At 42.9% G+C, this 26,436-nt stretch overlaps 1 protein-coding gene across 4 annotated transcripts in view; it reads right to left on the reverse strand.

Annotated features, from left to right (window-relative positions):
* Positions 1–26,436, reverse strand: part of ttll7 (tubulin tyrosine ligase-like family, member 7) — a 401,618-nt gene that overhangs the window by 303,736 nt on the left and 71,446 nt on the right. For 2 of the 4 annotated variants that reach the window (XM_072574807.1, XM_072574806.1), the window contains exon 1: positions 15,030–15,192. The exons of 1 other annotated variant lie outside the window; for it this stretch is intronic. The gene's annotated coding sequence lies outside the window, so the exon portion shown is untranslated. Of the gene's footprint in view, positions 1–14,720; positions 14,973–15,029; positions 15,193–26,436 lie in introns of those variants that run through there. One more of the 4 variants, XM_072574808.1, reaches the window with a different exon arrangement.

Raw genomic sequence — 26,436 nt, forward strand, 5'->3', positions numbered from 1 at the left:
GTAATGAATGCTGGCCTGGCCAACAACGGTCTCATTCTGTAAATTTAGAAAGAAAAAGCAACTTAAATCTCTGCCCTCCCATTCCGCCCATCACTGGGAAGAGCTTCTCCCAATCTACGCTGCTCAGACTTTGATCAAATCTCATCTCAACATTCACTCCAACTTTTCCAATGGATCTATGTAAGTGACGTGCCTCAAACTCGGAAAATTGTCAGGAATCTTTCAGTACCTTCTCCAAATCCTATTTCCCTCGGAATATGCCTTGGATATGTTCTGTAAACAGTCAGCTTCCTGACAGCAAAACCAGGCTGATTTATCTTACTCAAATAGTGCACCAATATTTTTGACAGTGCACACCTTTCTTCAAAATACTTGCGGAATTTAGAAAACTTACATGTCTATCCTTTCACTGGGAATGATCAGACACTTGTTGGTCCTTAAAGCTCCCTGACCAAACCACAGAGAACATCGCCGTGCTATATATATTGGATACCCTGCCGGAGCTATAGCTCCATCTGAGCAGAAGTTACACTTTTTTAATTCATTCACAGGATCACCGACCATTGATTTCCCATCCTGAATTGCCCAGAGGGTAATTAAGAGTCAACCCAATTACAGTGAGTCTGGAGTCCTGTGGAGGTCATACCAGATAAAGACAGCAGATCTCCTTCCCTCAAGCACATTAGTGAACCAGATGGGATTGTACCACAATAATTACATGGCTGCCACTGGGATAACTTTTTTAATTCCAGATTTTCATTGAATTTGAATTTTTATCTCCTCTGGTGTAATTAGAAACAAAGACAATAGCCTGGGATTCTGGATTCCCACTCTGTCACCACCTCACCCCCATGGCTCTAACATAATTTGTAAACGGGACCCACTGGAGATCATTAGTCCTTGTCTTAAATCCTCCATGGTTCTTATACTTTGAAAAATGCAGCAAACTTTACTTCTAACTGGGCAAGTGAATTTGAACATTCAGCAACCAGTCCAGAAGAAGAGAGTTAAACAAACAATATCTGGAGAAATGAATGCCTTTGGTTCCAAGGAAGATCGACTTAGGATTTATGAAAACAAACACTCAATCAGTGAGTATAAAAATACAAAGGAGAAAGGAGAAAATTCACTAAATTGCTCCCGATTATTTTACTTTGGACTGGCCAGCACTCACTGAGTCATAGGGTCTGATTCTGCAACTCAGTGACTCGGTGTAGAAAGGGCATGTAACACAGTGACACCAAGCTGGCAGTGCTCGGTATGAGGGGGGTCACTGAACCTCAGTCAGAATGTCACAAAACTGAAGGGGAGGGGTAGAGTGAGGGAGGGGGATGGAGTGAGAGAGGGGGATGGAGTGAGAGGGGATGGAGTGAGAGAGGGGTGTGGAGTAAGAGAGAGAGAAGGAAGGAGAGAGAGGGCTGGAGTGAGAGAAAGGGTTGGAGTGAGAGAAAGGGTTGGAGTGAGGGGGATGGAGTGAATGGGGGGGACAGTAAGGGAGGAGTAGAAATGAGGGATGGGATGCAGTGAGAGAGGTGCTGGATTGAGAGAAGAGTTGGGTGGGAAAGGGGTTTGAGTGAGAGAGTAGAATGAAGGAGGGTGGAGGGAGGGGCAATGGAGTGGGATACATGGTAGAATGAGAGAAGGTGTGGAATGAACAAGGGGTAGAATAAGTAAGGGAGATGGTGGAGTGAGGGACAAAGGGTGTAGAGTGTGGAAAACAAAGAGAAAACAGAGAGTACAGGAATAAATGGGTCACGCTGACATCACCCCAGCTATTCACAGTCTCTCTCAATGATTTGGAAATGGGCACCAAATGGCACTGAGTGTGAGCGATACAATGGAAAGATAACAGGGATGCAGTAAGGACTGAGAGAAATCTCATTTTAATTTACTCAGAGGTTGATGGATCTATCCCAGAGTGCTGTTGAAGCTCAATCTTTGAGCATATTTGAGGGGAAAAAGTGACACTAGGTAATGTCACTGCACCAGTAATCCTAAAAGGCCTAGGTTAAAGTTCTGGACATATAGAATTTAAATTCATTTAATAAATGAATCAAGAATTCCAGAACCATAGCTAATTATTGCAAAACCCCATCTGGTTCATTAATCTCCTTTAGTGAAGGAAATCTGCCGTCTTCACCTGACCTGAATTACATGTCTCCTGGCCCACAGCCAATGTGGGTAACTCTTAATTGGCCTCTGAAATTGCCAGGCAAGCCATTCTGTCCCAGCCTGGACCACAAAAGTGGTCCACAATGCCTTCGAACCATAAATCCCATTAAAACCTAAATACTGTTAAAAGAGCAATTGCCAAGCAATGCTGGCAGCCTTCACACAACCCCTGCCCCCCTCTCCCTCCACCTCTACCCTGTACATTCAGCAGGAAGTACATGGGGACAGTTTGACTTAGTTTTGCCTTCAATCAAACTAAATGGGTTGACTAAAGTTACACTCTTCTCATTTTGATTTCAACAAGCTTCTAATCTCTGGTCAGTTGGACCTAGGTCTTGGTTTAAGATTGCAGACCTTTTATTTCTTTTTACAGAGCCTTTGAGACTTAGAGTCAGAGAGGATTTTACAGCAAAGAAAAAGTCTCTCAGCCTGTTATGTCTGTGCTGGTCACCAAGCACACCCCTCCCTACCCTGCTCGACTCTAGTTCCATTTTCCAGCACTTTGCCAGTAACCCTGGTGTGGTACTGTTTCATCTAAATATTTCTTCAATATCTTGATAATTCTTGATTCTACTAATCATTCAGGTAGCGAGATCTACATCTCCAATGGTGTCTGAGTGAAAATGTTTTTCCTCAAATCTCTCTAAACATCTTACTTAAAACTGTATCTTCCGATTAGTGAACCTTCTACTAAGGGAAAAGGTTTCTTCCTATCTACCCTGTCTCTGCTCCTCAGTCCTCAATCAGGTCCCCAATGAGCATGTTCTGCCCTAAGGGAAATAACCCCAGTCTATCTGGTCTCTCGTCCTGGAGCTAAGAATAGCCAAGTCTCCTGGCCCTGTTGGAATGCATCCCAGGGTAATAAAAGAGATGATGGGAGAAATAATAAGCACATTTGTGGTAATTTTCTAAAATACACTGAACTCTGGGGCAGTTCCAGCAGATTAGAATACAGCAAACATGATGCCTAAAAAGGGCATTAGACAAAAGATGGGGAATTATAGACCGGTTAGCTTAACTTCTGTATGGGGAAGATGCTTGAGTCTATTCTCAAGGAAAAAAATAGCAAGGCATCTTGATAGAAATTGTCCTGTTGGGCAGATGCAGCATGGGTTCATAAAGGGCAGGTTACACTTAAATAATCCTTTGGAATTCTATGAAGACATTACGAGCACAACGGTTGGAAAATGGGGACCCAGTAGGTGTGGTGTACCTAGGTTATCCAAAGGCATTCAGCAAGGTACTGCACAAGAGGCTGCTGCATTAGATAAAGATGCATGGCATTATGGGTAAAGTATTAGCATGGAGAGATGCTTGGTTGACTAACAGGAAGCAAACAATGGGAATAAATGAGTGCTATTCTGGTTGGCAATCAGTAACTAGTGGTATGCCTCAGGAATTAGTGTTGGGACCACAATTATTCACAATTTATATAGTTGAATTGGAATTGGGGGTCTCATGTACTATGCCAAAGTTTGCAGATGACACTAAGATGAGTGGCAGAGCAAAGTGTGCAGAGGACTGTGAAACATTGCAGAGGAACATAGAGTCATTGAGTGTTAGAGATGTACAGCACCGAAACAGACCCTTCGGTCCAACTTGTCCATGCCGCCCAGATATTCTAACCTAATCGAATCCCGTTTTACAGCATTTGGCCCATATCCCTCTAAACCCTTCCTATTCATATATCCATCCAGATGCCTTTTAAATGCTGTAATTGTACCAACCTCCACCACTTCCTCTGGCAGCTCATTCCACAATGAGCCTGTGTAAGAACGTTGCCCCTTAGGTCCCTTTAAAATCTTACCCCTCTCACCCTATGCCCTCTCTGTCTGACTGTCCCACTACAGGGAAAATATCTTGTCTATATATCCTATCCACGCCCCTCATGTTTTTTGTAAACCTCTACAAGGTCACCCCTCAGCCTCCGACGCTCCAGGGAAAACAGCCCCAGCCTGTTCAGCCTCTCATTAAAGCTCAAATCCTCCAACCCTGGCAACATCCTTGTAAATCTTTTCTGAACCCTTCCAAGTTTCACAACATCCTTCCAATAGGAAGGAGACCAAAATTGCACGCAATATTCCAAAAGTAGCCTAACCAATATCCTGTCCAGCCACAACATGACCTCCCAACTCCTGTACTCAGTACTCTGACCAATAAAGGAAAACATACCAAATGCCTTCTTCACTATCCTAGCTACTTGCGACTCTATTTTCAAGGAACTATGAACCTGCACTCCAAGGTCTTTTTGTTCAGAAACACTCTCCAGGACCTTACCATTAAGAGTATAAGTTCTCTGACTTGCTTTGCAGCACCTCGCATTTACCTAAATTCAACTCCACCTACCACTACTCAGTCCATTGGCCCATCTGATCAAAATCCCATTGTAATCTGAGGTAACCTTCTTCACTGTCCACTATACCTCCAACTTTGGTGTCATCTGCAAACCTACTAACTATATCTCCTATGCTCACATTCAAACTGTTTATATAAATGATGAAAAGTAGTGGACCGAGCACTGATCCTAGTGACACTCCACTGGTCACAAGCCTCCAGTCTCCACTCTCTGTCTTCTACCTTTGAGCCAAGTCTGTATCCAAATGGCTCGTTCTCCCTGTATTCCATGAGAACTAACCTTGCTAACCAGTCTCCCATGAGGAACCTTATCAAATGTCTGACTGAAGTCCATATGGATCACGTCTCTCGTTCTGCCCTCATCAATCCCCTTAGTTACTTTAAGTGAGTGGGCAAAGGTCTGGCAGATGGGGTACAATGTTAATAAATGTGAAGTAATCTATTTTGGTAGGAGTAACTGTAAAAAGAACTATTACTTGAATGATAAAAAGTTGCAGCATGCTGCTATGCAGAGGGACCTGGGTGTCCTTGTGCATGAATCACACGAGGTTGGTCTGCAGCTACAACAGGTAATTAGGAATGGAATGTTGTCCTTCATTGCTGAAGGGATTGAGTTTAAAAGCAGGGGGGGTTATGTTGCAGCTGTACAAGGTGCTGGTGAGGCCACACCTGGGGTACTGAGTGCAGTTTTGGTCTCCTTACTTGAGAAAGGATGGACTGGCACTGGAGGGGGTGCAGAGGAGGGTCACTAGGTTGATTCCAGAGTTGCAGGGGTTGGCTTATGAGGAGAGACTGAGTAGACTGGGATTATATTCACTGGAATTTAGAAGAATGGAGGTGATCATATAGAAACATATAAAATTATAAAGGGAATAAATAAGATAGAAGTAGAGAAGATGCTTCCTCCAGGAGAAGAGGGCGTAGCCACAAAATTAGGGGAGCAGATTTAGGACTGAATTGAGAAGGAACTTCTTCGCCCAGAGGGTTATGAACCTGTGGAATTCTCTGCCCAGTGAAGTTTTTGATGCTACTTCAGTGAATGTTTTTAAGGCAAAGATAGATTTTTGAACAGTAAAGAAATTAAGGGTTATGATGAGAGAGGGCGGGTAAGTGGAGCTGAGGCCATGAAGAGATCAGTCACGATCTTACTAAATGGCAGAGCAGGCTCAAAGGGTCAGATGGCCTACTCCTGCTCCTAGTTCTTCATTGCTGAATTGCTCCAACCCAGACAACATCCTGGTGAATCCATCCTGCACCCTCTCTAGTATAATCACATTCTTCTGATGGGAACTCCACAGGATTTATTGCTTCTTCACTCACAAAGGAAGAGGGGGAGAGAGAGAGAGAGATCGAGGGAATGCACGTTACCTGTTATCTGTAACTTCCTTGAAGTCTAAGAGCCCAACTGTTTTCTCTTCTCTCTGTTCAGTGACAAGAAAACCAATCCAAGAGCTGGTGCTGGGCATTTTCTTCATTTTCTCAATGAAAAGCCATCTGGTGCCAGAATTATCAAATCCAAACATTGCCTGCTCTTGTGTATATGATGAATGAACATCACACAATTCCACTTTTGCTTTGAGTGATAAAAATAAGTTGTCCTTCCCCCAGCACACTAAACTTCCATTTTACAATTTATATTTAAAATGAGAGATATACAGTCCTTACAATTAATAGATTTTCATTCTCACTATTACGATGACTACCACAACAGTAGGTTATGACAGGGTCAGTGAGTGTTTGCATTTTTGAACTTGGTGATAGATGTTTGCCTGTGAGGCTGATACAACCAAGGCAGGAGAAAAACAGTAAATGCCTCCAACCCACACCGAACCACACAAAATGTGATCAACATTTGAGACAAAGAACTTGATTTAATTGCCTGTCAGCTCTGATTCACCTCCAAAATATCTCTGATCTCCAAACCTTCAGTTATCTAATTATGACATTGCAAATTTTGCAGTTTCAATGAAAATGCTTGCAAGTTATGTGGAGACCCTGGAGAAACTGGGACTGTCTTCCTTGGAATATGGACAAAGTCAGAAGTTCCCTGACACCAGGCTAAAGCACAGCTCCGTTGTCAGGTAAAGTGAAGAGAGACACACAGGCATGGAAAATATAGGCGGAGAGATAATGGCAAGATAATTCCAGATAATTAAGAATGTCAAAAGATAGTACAAACAGTGTGAGTCGAGTATATGCAGACTGAATAACAAGTCTTCGCAGGGTCAACAGATTAATGCAAACGGTGTGAGTAAAATGTCAACAACTGAATAACAAGTAAAGGGATGACCTATCAACTGATTAATTAAAGCAGAGAGATATTTACAAATAGTCAAAAGTAAGATGGTGCAAGAGAAAAAACAGTTTTCTGGAACCTCATAAGTAGGTATCAGAGTCACATGATGAGAGTCTAACAAAAGTCATTTTGAAATCAGACAACACCAGGTTATAGTCCAACAGGTTTAATTGGAAGCACTAGCTTTCAGAGTGCTGCTCCTTCATCAGGTGGTTGTGGAGCAGAATCATAAGACACAGAAGTCTGTGTTGACTCTGATACCTACTCACGTCATTACAACCAATTGGTTTCTCTCTAGCACCACATTACTTTTGATAATTTGTTTTTATTTCTCTGCTTTAATTAATAGGTTCACAGGTCATTCCCTCAATTCTTATTCAGCTATTGACACCTTACACTGTTTGACACTTTTGATCACCTGTGTTTAGATTAGACTGGTGCTGGAAAAGCACAGCAGTTCAGGCAGCATCCGAGGAGCAGGAAAATCGACGTTTGCCCAAAACGTCGATTTTCCGGCTCCTCGGATGCTGCCTGAATTGCTGTGCTTTTCCAGCACCACTCTAATCTAAACTCTGGTTTCCAGCATCTGCAGTCATTGTTTTTACCTTTTTACTTTTGATCACCTGCAAAGACTTGTTATTCAGCCTGTCAACAGTCTACTCACACTGTTTGTAATATCGTTTGACACTTTTGTTTATCTGAAATTATCTTGCCATTACCTCTCTGCCTATATATTCTGTGTCTGTATGTCTCCTTTCACTTCACCTGATGGAGGGGCACTGCTCCGAAAACTTATGATTTCAAATAAACCAGTTGGACTTTAACCTGGTGCTGTGTGACTTCTGATTTTGTCCACCCCAGTCCAATGTGACCTCCTGCAGAATAGAAACACTGTTTTTCAAGCAGTGAAGATCAAAGACAGGGATCTCATCTCTCTCTTTGAGAAAGGCACTCATAACTTAATGTTCGTAACACAGGCGAAATGTTTTCAAGTTCACTTCAATCGTTGACAGGGTGACATTTCTGAGTCTCTGGTGGCAGGTTTATGGGTAATTCTATTGCATGTCTCACATTGGTTCATAGAAATTTTATAGAATCCTGACAGTGTGGAAGCAGGCCATTTGGTCCAGCAAGTCCACACCTACACTTTAAACAGCATCCCACCCAGTCCCACCACCATCCCTGTAACCCTGCATTCCTCATGGCCAATCATCTTGGCTGCACAACCCTAGACACCAAGGGCAATTTATCATGACCAATCCACTTAACCTGCACATTTTTGGATTGTGGGAGGAAACCAAAGCACCCAGAGGAAACCCCACAGTCAAAGAGAGAATGTGCAAACTCCACACAGACAGTTGCCCAAGGCTGGAATCGAACCTGGTGTTGTGAGGCAGCAATGCTAACCACTGAGCTACTGTGCCATCCCCATTGTTCTGAAACAATGTTGGTTCTGCTGTACAATGTGGGTTTAGAGTGTGATGGTCCCCAAGACCACAGGAAGTTTAAAGTTTATCATGTGAAGCTAAATGAAGGAATTTTTCTCCCCTTCCCTCCTGCTCACTCACCCTCCCGGTCCACACACACATACACACACACATACAATTCTAAGTCATTTTTCAGAGTTATTACAGCTGGAGCATAGCAAATATTTTGAGACAATCTACTTGGTCACCTCAAACTGTCAAATGTCCGTAACTCTTTTCTGTATGTCCGGCATCTCACTTTGTCCATGGTGAGGTTTGGGGGCAGGGGAATGGGTGCTAGAAGTAACTAACAGCTGTCCACAAACACAGCCTCCTTTGAAAGAGACAGCACAAACACAATGGACCAAAGGCCTCCTTCTGTGATGTAACAATCTATGATTCTCAGTATTATTTCACTGTGAGGAACAGAGGACAGTTCAAATCATTATTCATCCCAAGAGACCCCCCACTCATACTAGAACCAGAACTGAAAAAATGTCAAGCAACCTGGAGCTTTGTTGGGGAGATGTATAATTACATTGAGAAAATATCCTTAAACTCCTTATCCTAATTAAAAGCACAGTGCAAGAAAAGCAGAGATGGCAATGTCAAACTATACTTCTCTAATGGCATCAATCAAATGTGCAAATATTTACAAACACAACTGAACTGCGCACAGTTTAACAGTGAAGAAAATATCCTGGAGAGGTTCTGATCTTGTGTTTCAAAGGGACAACCTCTTACAGAGTGATGGTGGGCCATGAAGTGATTCATAAGAACAGGCCATTCAGCCCTTCAAAACTGTTGCCATTCGATATAGATTAGATTACTTACAGTGTGGAAACAGGCTCTTCTGCCGAACAAGTCCACACCGACCTGCTGAAGCACACCCGCCCAGACCCATTCCCCTACATTTACCCCTGCACCTAACACTACGGGCAATTTAGTGTAGCCAATTCACCTGACCTGCACATTTTTTGGACTGCGGGAGGAAACCGGAGCACCCGGAGGAAACCCACGCAGACACGGGGAGAATGTGCAAACTCCACATACAAAGCCGCCTGAGGAGGGAATTGAACTGGGGTCTCTGGCGCTGTGAGACAGCAGTGCTAACCACTGTGCCACCGTGCTGCCCACATGATATGACCATTACTAACCTGGTTGGGGTCTCAACTTCATTATTCTGTCTCCCACTTCCTCCCCCCACCCCCCCCACCCCCCATCCCACCCCCAAAGCCTGGACACTGACATAGATCAAAACTCTGCGTAACTCAGTGTAGGCTAAGTTCAATGACCCAGCCTTCATGTTGGAGAGCTTTCCACAGACTAACCACTCTCTGAGAGAATAGATTTCTCCTCATTCCTATATGTTCAAACTTTGTCCCCTTTGATCTAGAATTCCCCCATGAGACATAACATCTTTCAGCATCCACCCTGTCCACAACCCTCAGGATCTTATCTCTCTCGATAAGATTACCCCTCGTAGACTCATAGAGTTATACAGCACAGAAACAGACCCTTTAGTCCAACCAGTCCACACCCTTCATGTTACCAAACTAAACTAGTCCTATCTGCCTGTGTGTGGCCCATATCTCTCCAAACCTGTCCTATTCATGAACGTATCCAAATGTCTTTTAAACATTGTAGACTGGACGCCTCCTAGCAGAGCGCTTTAGGGAACATCTCTGGGACACCCGCACCAATCAACCACACCGCCCTGTGGCCCAACATTTCAACTCCCCCTCCCACTCTGCCGAGGACATGCAGGTCCTGGGCCTCCTTCACCGCCGCTCCCTCACCACCCGACGCCTGGAGGGAGACCGCCTCATCTTCCGCCTTGGAACACTTCAACCCCAGGGCATCAATGTGGACTTCAACAGTTTCCTCATTTCCCCTTCCCCCACCTCACCCTAGCTCCAAACTTCCAGCTCAGCACTGTCTCCATGACTTGTCCTACCTGCCTATCTTCTTTTCCACCTATCCACTCCACCCTCCTCTCTGACCTATCACCTTCATCCCACCCCCATCCACCCATTGCATTCTTTGCTACCTTCCCCCACCCTCCTCCCTGACCTATCACCTTCATCCCCACCCCCATCCACCCATCGTACTCTTTGCTACCTTCCCCCACCCTCCTCTCTGACCTATCACCTTCATCCCCTCCCCCACTCATCTATTGTACTCTATGCTACTTTCTCCCCACCCCCACCCTCCTCTCATTTATCTCTCAACCCTTCAGGCATTCTGCCTGTATTCCTGATGAAGGGCTTTTGCCCGAAATGTTGATTTTCCTGCTCCTCGGATGCTGCCTGAACTGCTGGCTTTTCCAGCACCACTATAATCCAGAATGTGGTTTCCAGCATCTGCAGTCATTGTTTTTTACCGTTTTCACCACTTCCTCTGGCAGCTCTCCTTCTATTAAGCTCCATTGTGGACTCAGCACATACAGCTGTGCTCTTTGTAAATCCTTCACAAGTTTGGGCTAGGTCCAGAATTTATCATCTATCCCCTTACTTCATAAGACACCCCCGTCACTCCACGAATTAGCCAAGCACACATTCTCTGTAATGCTTCAGGAAGGACATCAAAACGGTACTCCTTACGCAGTCTCACTGAGACCTTCCTAACGTGGATTCACATTCCCTGAGAATGATGGGAACTCCAAATGGAAGTGGGAACCTCCCAAGGAATCATCACTCCAAGCCACCAGAGTAGGTGCAAATTTTCAGATCCATTCTGACAGCACAGGGCCCTATCACTCTCACAATCTCAATCCGACCAAGAGGTTTAACTGGTATTTTCACCTAGCTATGATCAGCCTCTCGAGCAAATGTGTAAATATCACAGTTACGCGGACGGCAAAGGGAAGAGACAACTTACAACACACCGACGGTGCTACAGTAACCCTTCCAGTGCTTGGCAGGATGGCGTGCTGGAATCTGGTTTCAGAACTGGCCACTTAACCAAATAGGTCGAAGCAAAGGCATACTTTACGGACACTGACAGCTGACAACATGCCCCACCCCTCAAAGCAAGGGTCGTTTCCTTATCAACGGTATTTTTATGACATCATCCGTATTATTAACAAAATGAGCTCAGGCCCAGCGGGCCCCATCCAAAGCTTTAAGACCCCAGTGTTGATTGTTATCAGGACACTGTCACCTCAGAATGTTTACATAGCCCTGCTGTCATCTTCCAATCACACCAAAGTAGAACTAAGAAACATCACGCAGAGGACAGCAAAATACCGCGGAGACCTGAAACAGAAAGTTGCTGGAGGAACTCAGCAGGTCTATCAGCCTCTGGGGATTTTGACAGTTTTGAAACGTTCACTCTGCCTGTCTCTCCACAGATGCTGCCAAACAAAATACGGATATATCTCAATAAAATAAACTGCAGATGGTGGAAATCTGAAACAAAAGCAGAAACTGTTGGAGAAACTCAGCAGGTCTGGCAGCATAAGTGGAGAGAAAGCAGTGCATACATATATATTATATTTATAAAATCTGCACTGGCAGAATCACACTACCACTTTATATAATGCTCTGTGGCAATATATGTGACTTGACCCTTGACTTAAATAAGTCGATCCATTGGACAGAAAATCAACCATCAGTTGCTGAAATGGTAGGCGGTTTCCCCCCCCCCCCCCCCAATATTTGGGGTGGGAAGGGTCAGAGGCTCTGATTGTGACTTCCCCCCCACCCCCCATTTTTGGGTTGCAAATGGTCAGAGGTATCAGGTGGCTCATAAACTCCAAATTCAGCCGGTCATGAAGAAGGCAAACAGAATAAAACAAAGAACAGTGGATGCTGGAAATCTGAAACAAAAACACAGATTCCTGGAGACACAGAGCAGGTCGGTCAGCAACGATGGAGAGAAAGCAAAGTCAGTGTTTCGGGCCTTTATTTCAAAGGGGATGTAATAATAAAGGGAGGAATCTTACTAAAACTACATGAGGCACAAGCATTTGTCAGACCCCAGCTGGAGTACTGTGATCAGATTTAGGCCCCATATCTAAGGAAAAGTACACTGGCAATGGTGGCAGTCCAGGGATGGTTCACTCGGCTGATCCCAGGAATGGAAGGACTGTCTTATGAGGAGAGGATGAGTAGGTTGGGCCTGTACTCACTGGAATATAAAACAATGCGAGGCTATGTGATTGAAACACTCAAAAACAGAAATTGCTGGAAAAAGTCAGCAGATTTGGCACAATATATTGAGAAAGAGCAGATTCACATTTTGAGTCCAGTGACTGCTAGCAATTTCTGTCTTTTATTTCAGATCTCCAGCATCTGCAGTTGTTTGTTTTAAGATTCTTCAGGAATTTGACAGGGTAGATGAACGGAGTTTGTTTCCTCATGGGAAAAAGTCTAGGACCAGAGGACAACATCTCAGTTAGCTCAGAGATGAGTTGAAATTTCTTCCCTCAGAGGACTGTGAATCTATACAATTCTTTACCACAGAGAGCTGTTAAGGCTGGGTCATTAAGGATATAAGAACAAGGAGCAGGCCATTCAGCCCCTCTAGCCTGCTCCACCATTTAATACAATTGTGGATGATCTCATCTCAGCCTCAACTCTACTTTCCTGTCCACTCGCCATAACCATTCAACCCATTACTCATTAAAAATCTATCTATCTCATCCTTAAGCTTACTCAATGTCCTGACATCCATCGCACTCTGGGGGAGTGAATTCCACAGATCCCTGACCCTTTGAGAGAAGTAATTCCTCCTTAACTCTGTTTTAAATCTGCTACTCCTTCTCCTAAAACTATGACTCTCTACATTGCCCCACAAAGAGAAACATTCTTTCTGCACCTACTTTGTAAATCTCCTTTACTATCTTGCAGGCCTCAATTAAATCTCCTCTTACTCCTTTGAACTCCAGAGCATATAGATTTAAACTGCTCAATAAGACAAACCCCTCATCTCTGGAGTCAATCAAATGAACTGCCTCCAATATAAATACATCTCTCTTCAAGTCAGGAGATCAAAATTGCATGCAGTAGTCCAGGTCCACTCTCATTGATGCAAAGTATATTTGCAGCAACACTTCCCTACTTTTCAAAACTATTCTTTTAACAATAAATACCAAACTTCCTTATTTGCCTTCCTTATTACCTGATGTATAAGTGTGCTAGTTTTCTGTCATAAATATATTCAAGGCTGAGACAGATTTTCAAATGGTAAGGGAATTGGGGCTTATGGGGAAAAGGCAGGAAGGTGGAGTTGAGGATTATCAGATCAGCCATGAACTCATCGCATGGCAGAGCAGACTCAATGGCCTACCTCTGGTTCTATCTCGTACGCAAAGCCAGTGCAAGCTTGATAGGCCATGTAGGGCCACTGGTTATCGGAGCAGAATGAGGCCATTCGGCCCTTTGAGTCTGCTCTGCCATTTGGTCATGGCTGATTCGTTTCTCAACTCCACTCTCCTGGTAACGTTTGATCACTTCACTAATCAAGAACCTGTCTACCTCGGTCTCAAATGCACTCAATGACTTGGTCTCCACAGTCTTATGCAGAAAATACTTCTACAGATCGAACACCCTGAAGAAATTCCTTCTCATCTCAGTTCTAAAGGATTGTCCTTTTACTCTGAGGCTGTGCCCTCAGGTCCTAGTCTCTCCTACTTAAACCTACTTGAAAATAAAGCCTGTTATCAAAACCACAAAATATAGAAACAGAAAATGCTGCTTGACTCAAAAATCTATGCCATCACAAACTATTCCCAGTTCTGATGAAAAGTCACAGCAATGAAGCATTGTTAACTACCTCTCTGGTATAACTTGAGGGGAACTTACAGCATTTTTATTTCAGAATGAGAGTGAGCATCCATAGTATTGCTTTATCCTAACCTCGATTGCACTTACGCGTTTACAAAAAGTATGTCTCTGCTCAACTGCAGGCCTTGTAATCTCAGATAACCTGCGCAGCTGCAACAGAGATGCAAGACAGCGCATTCAAAAGCGTTGTACCACTCGCTGCAATCTGACACTGAACACCCCATAGCGCTGCTATCTGGCTGTTCAATTCACCGGTGGAAGGAAAATGCCTGTGGACAAAAACTAGAGTCGGGGGACAAAAAGGAATAATGAGGGTTTACCCACTTCACGGATAAAAAGTGTACGCACCGAAGAAACACAAGGTATTATCCTCATTCACCCCGGAAGTGTCAATCCGCCCTTCATTGTGTTTCACGATTTCACTGTTGGTTACCAGGAGACCGACAACTGTGGGCAACAAAAGGGGGCCGCTTCAAAGAACACAAAAGGAGGGAGTGGGGACATTGCCCCTGGAGAGAATCCTCATTGTAAATCATCATTAGTCTACAATCACTGAAAAAGCAGAATCAATATTATTTATCCCCCGTCTACCATCCCTGCAACAAATATTACAACAAATCTTCAAGACAAGGTTACACTCACCTTGTTTCAGGATTTCACTCAGAAAATTCTACTGTTTTTTTAAATAACCGCGACATGAACAAGCTCCTTTGATATTTTAACGTTTATGTCGTTCACGTTGAAGATGATGCTGGTGTCTCGGATCAGTTAGTGTCCTGTGATACAGCAGACAGCGCTAACAGACACACACAGACACATGTCAGTGTTATTATCTCTCCCAGTGGCGGGTACATTATCAGGTTCTGATCCAATACAAACACCATTGATAAACACTCCCAACCCGGCACCACCACAATGACCAAATCCAGATCCTGTCCCCCAGCATCTTACCCACGGCTCAGTCACCTCCTCCTGCTCGGTTTCTGTCAATCCGAATCAAAGCGCAGCAGAAACAGCACCGTCTTCACCAATTGCATAAACCCGACTGCAGGCAGATCCCAGCTCCGCACCCACTCCGCTCCGGGTTATTAATCCGCACTGACTCCGCTCCGGGTTATTGATCCGCACCCACGCCGCTCCGGGTTATTGATCCGCACTGACTCCGTCCGGGTTATTGATCCGCACCGACTCCGCTCCGGGTTATTGATCCGCACTGACGCCGCTCCGGGTTTTTGATCCGCACCCACTCCGCTCCGGGTTATTGCCTCTGCTCAGGGTTATTGATCCACACCCATTGCTGGTTAAAAGTAGAGCAAGTTGGGCAGCATCTGGGACATGAAACCTTAACTCTGATTGCTCTTCACAGATGCTATTAGACTTGCTGAGTTTTTTAAGTAGTGTCTGTTTTTGTTTTTGATTTTGATTTTGATTTTGATTTAGATCATTCCAGTTCTTTTGGCTATTTTACTCTGCATCATTGATCCGGATTAGCCCTTATTGAAACGTAGTGCAAGTTCAAAGGGCTGAATGGCCTACTCCTGCACCCATTTTCCATGTTTCTATATTTCTATGCTTACCAAATCTCTCCATCTAACTATGTGACGAATTACCAAAATGTTATTGTATTTTCTGTTGTACTCACATTGCTCAACTGTGGTGTGTTATGGTTTACTTGGGGAATCCGTGTTGCTATGACTATGTCACCTTTTGCATGCATGTTGCCATCTGCAGCTATGGATAGAGGGTCTGACATTCTTTTCAGTGCACTGCTAACTCGGAATCTCGCCCAGCCATTTTGTGAAAGATTTTCAGGTTGATATTCAACCTGTTTTGGCAGTGTTAACAACACACTTTCCTTGGTCCCGAGGTCCTGAGGTGGCAGTCAAACTCAGAGTTTCTAGTTCAGAAGCAGGGCCATACCCATTATGTCACACAACCGTCCTACTTGTTGAAAGAAATGAAAACCATGACAAGACTATGGCTTTAAGAGGTGTATTTTGTCTTGGTTTATTTTTTGAAGAGAGGTTGAGACAGAGGTGTAAACTTGTGAGGCCTTAAGTTTATTTTAGAAGTTGGAACATTTAAAAGACGTTTGGATAAGTACATGAACAGGGAATGTTTGTCAGGATATGGGCTAAAACGCAAGCAGGTCGGACTAGTTTAGTTTAGTAGCTAAGTAATCTAGTATTCGGTTAAGCTTTCCAATAGACTTAAGGTTATTACCAATTCTTCTTTCTTTTGATTATATTTTAACTGTAGAGAAAGAATCAAGTGTGTTTTGCTTAAAACCGTGTAATGTAACCAATCGAATTACATCTGGAGCACAGCACTTTACACTTATCTGTAAATAAGATAAGAGTTACAGTACAGCCTACCCTTTTGGTACATTTTAAAGGGGTTTGGTTTGTTCCATAACAAATGAGGGGCTCTTGTCAGGATTGAAATATTTAATTCCATGGTGCATTTCGGATTATTGGACTCAAAGGCAGCAAGTGGTGAGTCTTGGTTTTGTATTGTTTCGGGCGTTGCATTCAGTTGGTTTAAACAGAGTGTACCTTGTATAACAATGGCTTTTTCTGTCGCTAAGGTGGAAGTAGACAAACAGGAGGCTGGAAGAACTACAGCAAGCCAGGCAGCATTAAGAGGTGGAGAAGTCGATGTTTCAGGCTCCAGTCCTGATGAAGAACCTAGACTCGAAACATTGACTTCTCCACCTCTTGATGCTGCCTGGTTTGCTGTAATTCTTCCAGCCTCCTGTTTGTCTACTCTGCATTCCAGTATCTGCAGTTCTTTTGTCTCTAACTGCGGTGGAAGTAGTCACTTTGGACATTTTTGCAACAAGTGAGCAAGGCAAAACCTTTGGAATGGGCAGCCAGCTGAAGTTGGAGTTGCCTGTGTCTGTGAGGAAAGGGGACATAATTGCAATAATAGCTCTACATTTATAATTACCAGGAATACATTCAGAATCATTGGAAATTGCTAACATTTTAGGGATCTAAGGAGGGTACCTGGTCAAATGTACATAAAGTTTGAAAGGATAAACAAAGTAATTTTGATAGGTGGATAAGGGCATTGAAAATAGATCAGACGTATGCTGTTCTTAGAGAAACTTTTACTTTAGAGGAGTTCAAAATTTCATTTCCTGAAGTAGTGAGAACACATGTGAAACAGCAGAGTGTTAAAACTGCAAAATGAGCAGCTGAAATGGCCAATGATTATGAGTTAGTTCATAAATCAAAGTTAAAAATCACACAATGCCAGGTTATAGCCCAAAGGTTTATTTGGAAGCACTAGCCTTCAGATCGCTGCTCCTTCATCTTTCCTGATGAAGGGCTTATGCCTGAAACATCAATTGTCCTGCTCCTCAACGCTGCCTGACATGCTGTGCTTTTCCAGCACCACACTCTCGACTCTGATCTCCAGCATCTGCGGTCCTCACTTTCTCCACTCTTCCAAATAAACCTATTGGGCTATAACCTGGCTTTTTAAAAAACTTTGTACACTCTAGTCCAACACTGGCACCTCCAAGTCATTCACAAACCAAAGTTTGGCTTCCAATATCAATTTTAATGAGTGGGGAATAGAAGTTTGAGGAAAAGAGAAATCCTCAGGGAGTAAAGGAAGAGAAGATTTCATTGAAGATAGTAAAGATGGTTTACCACAGGTTTAAAAAAACCATGATGGGGAGGAGAAGTTAAAAAGGTCAGGTGTTTTCACTGTAATAAAGAAGGACACATGCAGTTGCAGTGTTGGTTTAAGAAAAGCACTGTGATTACGGATATGGTAAAACAGGTTAAGCCAGTAGCATTTATTGAATTCATAAATGCAATCACAGTGGAAGCTAAAGAGCTGCAAAAGAATGCACAGCCTGGTTAGGGGTTGGTTAGTAAGAAAGCACCAGATCGCTTAAGGAATTTACCTGTGTGGTTTACTTGTGTGTAACAGGAGGAGTAGGTTAAGAAATTAACAGGAGCAAGTCGAGCTTTGATGGTGAGAGATGAGGAGGTATGTCCTTTGAAAGGAGTATTGCCAGAAAAGGTGGTAATATGTGGAATTTCTGGTGAGAAGAGAAGTGTTTCATTGTATAAGGTGAGGTTGGAGAGTCCACTGAAAAATGGTAAAATGGTGGTAGGAGTACGAGAGAAATTCTCTGTTCTGGAGATATCGTTTATTCTTGGTAATGACATAGCTGGATCACAGGTGGGAACGATGCCTACTGTGATTGAAAAGCCAGTGAGAAATCAGGTAACTAAGATGTTACAGAAAGTATATTCTTGATTTTTACCAACTGTGTGGTAACTAAGTGACGCTTGAAAAAGGAGGAGAAATCAAAGAGTAAAGGTCAAGGAGTTATCAGAAACCATGTTGGATCAAATGGTTGAGAATAAAACAAGAGCAGGCGGAGAATAAAGTGGATATTTTTCAGAGATGTTAGTTGAATCCAAGAAAAATGATGAAAAAATAAAGCAGTTGTTTCAAAATGCTTTCACAGAAGAAATCTGAGTGTATCCCAGAATGTTACTACTTAAAAGTGAAGTCTTAATGAGGAAATGGACGCCATCACATATTCAGGCAGAAAAAAACATGGGCAGAAATTCATCAAGTTGAATCACCAGTGGATTATAGAAAGGAGGTATTGTGGGTAGCCCATGAGATACCAGTAGGAGGATATTTGGGAGTAAGGAAAACTCAACCCAAAGTACAAAAACGTTTTTACTAGCCTGGACTGTATAGAGATGTGGTTGAATTTTGCTGGACAGGTCATACATGCAAGATACTTGGAAAACCTCAATCAGTGATAAAACCAGCACTGCTAACACCTATTTCAGCATTTGAGAATCCTTTTATAAGAGTCTTAATTGGTAGCATCGGAACCCTCTCTAAAAAAAAGTGAGAATCAGTATATGTTGACCATAATGGATGTGTCCACTAGATTTCCACATGCCATTCCATTACACAATATCACAATTAAAAGGATTGCAGAAGAGTTATTCTTTTTGTTTTACTAGATATGGACTACCTACAGAAATGCAATCAGATCAAGATTTTACATCAAAATTATTCAAGAAAGTATGGATAGCTTAGAAATAAGACAATTTAAATCAACCATCCAGAATCACAGGAAGCATTAGAATGATGGCATCAAACTTTAAAGACCACATTGAGGGCTTATAGTCAAGAGTATTCAGAGGATAGCAAAAGGAATTCCATTTGTACATTTTGCAATTAGGGGTGCACCTAATGAATCCATTTGAATTAGTTTTTGGACATCAGGTGAGAGGATCACTGAAATGAATTCAGGAAAAATTGGTAAGTTGGAGTTCAGAAACCACACATCTGGACTATGTGTCAAATTTTGGGGAAAGATTAAATAAGGCGGTTGAGTTGACTAGACAACACTTGAAAGTAGAACAGTATGTGATGACACAGGAAGCAGACAAGAAATCAAAAATTTGTAGCTTTGCTAGAGGAGATAAAGTGTTAGTGTTATTACCTATGGTAGTTGAACCTTTAAAGGCAAGGTTTAGTGGGCCTTATGAAAAAGATAGGAAATTGAGTGAGGTGAATTATTTAATAAAAATGCCAGATAGAAGGAAAACTCAGAGCATGTCATGTGAATATGGTCAAACGATATTTTGATAGGGAAATACGGGAAAAGGACAGTTGGTATTTTTTACAACTGGTGTGAAGAACCTAAATCAGATAAGTTTGAATTTGATATTCATCAAATGAAATTGGACAATGAGGAAGTTATTAAAAATTGGGATAAAGTTACCTTTCAGAGGGAAATTGAAATGACATGAAAGAGTTATTACAATCACAAATGAGATATGTGAGAATCAGCTGGTAAGTACTAACCTGATTATGCATGAGCTAGAGATGTAGAGATAGTAAATGCTGTTCCAATTAAGTAACATCCTTATAGACTTAACTCTCTAAAATGGGCATAGATTTAAAGAGATTGAAAGCATGCTGAAAGACAACATATTCAAAGTGAGTTGCAGTGAATGGAGCTCGCCCATAGTAAAGGTTCCAAAACCAGATGGACCCATCATCTATGTGTTAATTATGCAAAGTCAATGCAGTTATGAAATCTGATTCATATCCTATTCCACAGCTGGAAAACGGTATTGAGAAGGTGGGACAAACAACTTGTATTTCGAAGCTGGGCTTTCTCAAAGGATACTAGCAGGTACCTTTATCCAAGAGAGCAAAGGAAATTTCTACTTTCATGACATCAAATGACATACCAGTTTAAAGTCATGCTATTTCTGGATTACCTAATTGTGTAGTGTACATGGATGACCTGATGACACATGGAAGGAACATTTGCGACATGTGTTGGAATTGTTCAACTGACTTTTGGAGGCAGGCTCGGTAATCAACCTGGCTAAGAGTGAGTTTCCAAAAGTCCAAGTTGCGTCCCTGGGCCATGTTATCAAACATGGATAGATGGCCCCACGAGATATGAAAACAAAGGTTTTTGGGGAGTTCCCCATTCCATTGATGAAGAAGGAAGTACTATGACTCCTGGGGCTGAGTGGGTTACTTTTTAACCAAAAATTTGGACCAAATTTTAGCAGCATGGTTGTCCCACTGACTGCCTGTTTGAAGAAGTGCAGAAAATTTCAGTGGACAGGGGAATGTCAGAAAGTATTTGAAAGCCTGTAAGCTACGTTAACCACTGTCCCAGTGTTAGCCACACCTAATGATCCAAAACCATGCTATTAAATTGGAAAAGATTCAGATAAAAATTACCAGGATGTTGCTGGGACTGGACGTTTTGAATTATTAGGACAGACTATTGCTTTTTCACTGGAGCGTAGAAGGCTGAGGGATGACCTTATTGAGGTTTAGAAAATCTTGAGAGGTATAGATAAGGTGAATAACAAAGGTGTTTTCCCCAGGGTGGGGAAGTTCAAAACTAGGGGGCATTTTTTAAGGTGAAAGGAGAAAAGTTTAAAAGGGACCTGAGGGACAATGTTTTCACACAGCGGGTGTTTCTTATGTGGAATGAGCTGCCAGAGGAAGTGGTAGATGCAGGTACAGTTACAACATTTAAATGACATTTTGTCAGGTACATGATTAGGAAATGTTTAGAGGGATATGGGCCAACATAGGCAAATGGGACAAGTTTAGTTTGGGAAAGTTGATTGGCATGGGATGAATTAGATTGAGGGGTCCGTTTAAATGCTGTGTGACTCTATGACTTTATGACTCTATAGTTATGCGGGTGTCAGTGCTGTACTCATTCAAGAAGATGCCGATGAGAAGATGTAAAGATATAATTGGGTATTTTTACAGAAAGTTGAATATTCATCAACGGAAATATTCCACAATTGAGAAGGAGACCTTGGGTTTAGTGTTGCCATTGCAATATTTCAACATTTATGTTGCCAATAATGTGTCTGAGACAATTCATCATAATCCCTTAATTGTTTTGCATATATTTATAGATAAAAATGCCAGACTGTTTAGATGGAGTTTATTGTTATGGGTATTTAATTTGAAAATTATACATATGGCAGGATGAGAGAATGTAATTTCTGATGTGTTGTCACAACTTTGATGAAGGAAGACAGAGGTGTTCATTGGCAGAAGAAATAGATTGAAATGGACAGTAGTATTGAACGTTTGCATGCTTAGAGGCCATATGACCATAAGACATAGGAGTGGAAGTAAGGTCAATCGGCCCATTGAGTCCACTCCGCCATTCAATCATGACTGATGTGGATTTCAACTCCACTTACCTGCACACTCCCCTTAGCCCTTAATTCCTCGCGAGATCAAGAATTTATCAATCTCTGCCTTGAAGACATTTAATGTCCCAGCCTCCACTGCGCTCTGTGGCAATGAATTCAACAGGCCCACCACTTTCTGGCTGAAGAAATATCTCCTCATTTCCGTTCTAAATTGGCCCCCTCTAATTCTAAGGCTGTGCCCAATGGTCTTAGTCTCCCCACCTAACGGAATCAACTTCCCAGCATCCACCCTGGATAAGATAAGCCATGCATTATCTTATAAGTTTCTATTAGATCTCCCCCCAACTTTCTAAACTCTAATGAATACAATCCCAGGATCCTCAGTTGTTCATCTTATGTTAGGCCTACCATTCCAGGGATCATCCGTCTAAATCTCCGCTGGACACACTCCAGTGCCAGTATGTCCTTCCTGAGGTGTGGGGCCCAAAACTGGACACCGTATTCTATATGGGGCCTAATTAGAGCTTCATAAAGTCTCAATAGCACATCACTGCTTTTATATTCCAACCCTCTTGAGATAAGTGACAACATTACATTTGCTTTCTTGATCACAGACTCAACCTGCAAGTCAACCTTTAGAGAATCCTTGACTAGCGCTCCCAGATCCCTTCGTACTTTGGCTTTATGAATTTTCTCACTGTTTAGAAAACAGTCCGTCCCTGTATTCTTTTTTCCAAAGTGCAAGACCTCACATTTGCTCAAGTAATGTAATGTATATGTATAGTGTAGTGAACTAATAACATTAGTCTAAAGGTTTTTAAAAATGAAACCATCTTTGTATATTAATAGTGCATTATTTTTAAGGGGGATGAGGTGTGACGATACTATGGCTTTAAGAGGTGTATTTTATCCTGTTTTTTATGGAGAAGTTGAGACAAAAGTAAGGATCGGTCTGCTCAAAGCCAATGAAGTAAACAGCTTGTGAGGCCTTGGTTTTTTATTGAAAGATGGAACAATAGAAGCAACCTGAATGGGTGGGGTCAGGCTCCCACAGAACTGGGTTTTAATTTAACTTTCAGTAGTTGTTCGGGTTTGGAACTTGGTTGTGGAAGCTGCTACATCACTGCTACAGCAGAAACAGCTCTGCCATTCAATCATGGCTAATATGTTTCTCAACCTCATTCTCCTGTCTCCTGTCTTCTTCCTGTAACCCGTGATCACCTCACTAATCAAGAACTTATCATTCTTTGTCTTAAATATACCAAAGGATTTGCATCCACAGCAATGTGTTCCACAGAGTCTCCACCCTCTGGCTGAAGAAATTCCTACCCATTTCAGTTCGAAAGGATCATCCCTTCACTCTGAGGCTGGCCCTTTGGTCCCAGTCTCTCCTACAAGTGGAAACATCTTCTCTACATTCACTCTATCGAAGTTCCTCAGTATTCTGTACGTTTCAGTCACATTCCCCCCACCCACCAAGTCTGGGATAGAGCCTGTTCTTTCTCTTGTAACTTCTCCTGGGACATTTTTGCACCAATTCCAGTTCCTCTGACTCTGATTCAGACTGGAACGTAGCCTATGTCTAGTGTGTCAAGCATCTCAAAAGGAATTCCTCGTCTTCTTCAGGCAGTAACAGTATTGAGACTACATTATCATCTGCGGACTGCAAATGCTCGAAACCAGAGTTTAGACTAGTGTGGAGCTGGAAAAGCACGGCAGGTCTCTCCACAAGAACCTCAGTGAGTCTCTCTCTCACTGACTCTTTGCTACCTTCTCCCCAGCCCCACACGCCCCCCCCCCCCCCCCCCCCCCACCACTTATCTCTCCACCCTGGAGGCTCCCTGCCTCCAATCCTGGTGAAGGGCTTTTGCCCGAAACGTCGATTTTCCTGCTCCTCGGATGCTGCCTGATCTGCTGTGCTTTTCCAGCACCACTCTTATCTAAACTCTGCATTATCATCTGCATCCATCTCAGATTCTGAAGATTCTTCAATACTGGATGGAGGGAGGATCCCACAGTTTCTGACAGCCTTTCTGGCTGTTCTGAGGGGGTGGGTATATTTTGCTCCTGCCCATTTGCAAGCTAACAGCTTTCATGTGAACTACATGTAAGTTCAGGACCACCTCACCTACCCGATCATTATATGTCACGGGACCTGACCTCACATTGACTTCGCTTTCTGCCCATGCACAGCTATTTACATGGTTTAGATACCAAAATTGGTCCTCTAAAGTAAACGGTCCTTCTCACTTCAGCAAGTCTTGTGACTGGCAATGGCGTTCCTGATGCTATTTCACCCACCACCCCCACCCCACCCCCCCAACCAGGTCTGGGAAGATCAGGTTTAACCTGGTGCGGAGTCTTCTCCCCATCAGCAATCTGCTGGAGCTATCCCTGTAGTTTTATGGGGATGGTTCTGTAATCAAACAGGAATTGGGACAGTTTGGTATTGAATGAGGCTTTTGACTTTTTCTTTAAGCCTCTTCAAAGTTTGGTCTGCTCTTTCTGTCAGACCATTGGATGATGGATAGTTGAAACATGCCAAGTGCCATTCAACTTTAGCAGATACACGAATTCCCTGCTGGTAAATGATGTCCCATTGTCCATGACTAACACTTCCAGGAGTCCATGTATCGCAAACGATGCTCGCAGCTTCTCAATCATCATCCCTGAGTTTGATGAATGAACTCTATGCACATCCAACCACTTTGAGTGGGAATCCACAATGACCAGCAACATTGACCCATTAAAGGATTGGCATCGTCGATGTGTAACTGAGTCCAGGGTTTACCCAGGCATTCCCATGAAAGTGGGAGCACAGCTGGTGGCAATTTTTGCCCTTGTTGGCACTCTGGGCACCAATGTGGTTGTATTGGCATCCAGTTCTGGCCACCAGACAAAACTTCTTGCCAACATCTTCATTTTGGAAAACCCTGATTGACCTTGATGGAGTGCAGCCAGGATCTGGACAAGCAGACCATTATAGTTGCTGCCGGTATGAGGAACTGAGACAGCAAAAGAGTCCTACAAGGTCTGACTTGAGTAAGAGAACTTATAGACTGGTATCCAGGAGAGTGTACACCCTGGAAATGCATCTACATGCAGCTGGAAGAATACCCAATCCATCACAGTACAGGATGGTATATTATTGTTGGAAGCAAGAGTGATTGACCCGAGCAAAGGTCATCGCCAGACACTGGCTGCACTCCATCAGGGTCAATTAAATGGTATCTTATCAACTCATTCAGTGTTAATCCAAAATCACATACCTTTGCCAATCATCATAATCTCATTAAGAAATTCTGAGACAGCACCTTCCAAACCCATAACCATGACTATCTAGAAGGAGAAAGGTAGCAGATACATGGGAATACCACCCCCTTCAAGTTCTCCTCCAAACCACTCACCATCCTGACTTGAGAATATATTGCTATTCTTTCAATGTCACTGGGTCAAAGTCCTGGAATTCCCTTCCTAAAGGCATCGTGGGTCAATCTACAGCATATGACATGCAGCAGTTCGAGAAGGCAGCTCAACCCCATCTTGTCAAGGATAACTAGGAATGGGCAATAAATGTTGGCCACCCAGCGATGCCCATGTCCATGAATGATTAGTAACCTTCTAGGATCATCCTGGTGGGGATAGGTAATCCTCAGCTCTCCTGAAAACTGCTTCTTTCAGCCCTTCTCCCCTGTCCTTTTCCAACCTCACCTCCAACAAGGAGCTCCTAGTTTTCCTCATTGTCAGCAAGATTGAGACTCATCAGCTGGGAATTGGAAGGAATGCCATTCTGCAAATGAATCGAAACAGCACCACAACAGGGGCAGGGTGATTGTCATTACTGAAAGAAAGAAAATACAACAAATTCACTGTCAGCACAGGCTAAAGGGTTCCAAAGCATCAATCAAAAAGCTAAAGTGGTAATGGGGTTAAAAGGTTGAGTTTAAAATAGTCAGATCATCATAGGGTAAAGTACCCTAAATGAGCTCACTAGACAACCAAACCTTCACTGTTTTTAATAAGACATTTTTAACTAACATTCAACAGGAATGCAATATAATTTAACTTGCGAAAGGTCTTTTCTCCCTGACAATTTGGATTTAATTAATGGTGTTGAGTTATTTATAGTTCTTGCTATAATTCCACGAGTAGGCTGATCATTTCAGTTGATGGTGTTTGGCTTAGATATTGCACCAAGCAAAAATTTGCAGCTCTATTGAGGAAGTAAATGTCTAGCAGAAACAGAAATTGCAGGAGAACTCAGCAGGACTGACAGCATCTGTGGAGAGAGAAACAGAGTTAATGTTTTGAGTCCAGTGACTCTTCTTCAAAACAGTTCTGAAGAAGGGTCACTAGACCCGAAATGTTAATTCTGTTTCTCTCCTCACAGATGCTGCCAAACCTGCTGAGTTTCTCCAGCGATTTCTGTTTTTCATTTCAGACTTCCAATTCTTTGTTCCATTCAAGTAAATATGCAGACCATCGGAAGGAGATCTTGCATCAATTTCATCTTACAGGGTCAATTAGGACTTCCCAAGTGAAGATGAGGACCCCAAAGAGTATAAATTTGAGATCCCAAACTGCAAGCCAGATCTTTTCCCCTTCTCTATCCCCAGCTCCCTACTGATTGTTTTCACTGATAATCTCTCCCTTCC

Source organism: Chiloscyllium punctatum, chromosome 7, assembly GCF_047496795.1.
Source record: "Chiloscyllium punctatum isolate Juve2018m chromosome 7, sChiPun1.3, whole genome shotgun sequence".
Taxonomy (NCBI): Eukaryota; Metazoa; Chordata; class Chondrichthyes; order Orectolobiformes; family Hemiscylliidae; genus Chiloscyllium; species Chiloscyllium punctatum.